Below are 257 nucleotides of genomic sequence, written 5' to 3' on the forward strand. Positions count from 1 at the left end.
TCTTCCATTGAAGGGTTCTCAGGATCATAAGCTTCTTCTTCAGATGAAGCTTCCTTAGTACTGCTTGGTGCATTTTGCATTGCAGACAGACTTTGAGAAATCATATTGACTTGCTGGGTCAATATTTTGTTCTGAGCCAATATGGCATTCAGAGTATCAATCTCAAGAACTCCTTTCTTCTGACTAGTCCCATTGTTCACAGGATTTCTTTTAGAAGTGTACATGAATTGGTTATTTGCAACCATTTCAATCAGCTC

This window comes from Arachis duranensis, chromosome 5 (assembly GCF_000817695.3).
Source record: "Arachis duranensis cultivar V14167 chromosome 5, aradu.V14167.gnm2.J7QH, whole genome shotgun sequence".
Classification (NCBI taxonomy): Eukaryota; Viridiplantae; Streptophyta; class Magnoliopsida; order Fabales; family Fabaceae; genus Arachis; species Arachis duranensis.